The following is a 1,116-nucleotide window of genomic DNA, read 5'->3' as shown; positions in this document are numbered from 1 at the left end:
CCCTCCATGGAAGTCTGTGGGGTTTCCTTTTCTTGGTACCAGCAAGTAGTTTGTGGAACCTGAGGGGGGAGGGGTCACTCAGTCCAGTTCTCTTTTATAGTCTCTAGTTGCTCTTTTGAGTCCAGCCAACAGCTGACATAAACTTATATGACCTGAAAACTGCTCTGCTGTAATAAACGCTGCTCTCACAGGGCTGTAGTGACGCTTTTACCAGATCACCGGTATCTGCATTAGGCTCGGATTTAATGGCACCACCAGCTGTAGACTTGACCATATCGTATTCTCTGCTCTTGAACATGATGCTTCTGAAGATACTGATGTGATGTTCGGGTGGGCTCACATGCTCTCAGTGATGACAAACTCAAACGGCTGAGGTTAGCGGGGTTGGCTAGTCTGGAGTCACCAGCTTCGCTAACCTCACCGTCTGGATGGCCCACGGCCCTCCCATTGACTGTATATGAGAACTGGACGGGGTGGTCGTCATAGAAACGTGGATTCAGACTGATGTGGACCAATCACTGCTTACTGATGAGAGCCAGAAGTAAGTCATCGTCTATGCATGACGACACACTCACTCAGTCCAGTTCTCGTATACAGTCATTACTCACAAATACATGAATCTGTATGTTAAATATGTGTGTTAGTCTGTATATGCTCATAGATATGGAGACAATACATAAATCAGTCCTATGGTTAATATTTTCTCATGACAGTATAATTGATGAGTAACTTTTACTGCTTAATGTGTTTTTCTTGTGTTAAATTTAATTTATCCTTTTGCTAAAGAAATAATTTAGTCTCTCATTCCTCCTAAACACCTCCTTCACTCTGTTTTTCTTCTGTCTGATCCAAAACCTAAAGGAAATTTACGATGTTCATAATAAAACTGGGAATAAAACGAAGTTTAGCCTCAAATACTCGTGTGTCCAACCAAAACAAAGTCCCACTCGTAACCAAACGAAAGTGTTTCAGCTTCTGCGGCTGAATCACACAAATAGAAAGAAATCTGAAAAACATGAGTGGAGAATTATATTCCACGAGCCGCTCTGCAGGGAAATCTAACCGTAACGATATCAAATGGAAAAGCTCCGTCTGCAGACTGCTGGATTTTTGCCT

Source organism: Oryzias melastigma, linkage group LG18, assembly GCF_002922805.2.
Source record: "Oryzias melastigma strain HK-1 linkage group LG18, ASM292280v2, whole genome shotgun sequence".
NCBI classification, from domain to species: domain Eukaryota; kingdom Metazoa; phylum Chordata; class Actinopteri; order Beloniformes; family Adrianichthyidae; genus Oryzias; species Oryzias melastigma.
This window is presented reverse-complemented; position numbering follows the sequence as displayed.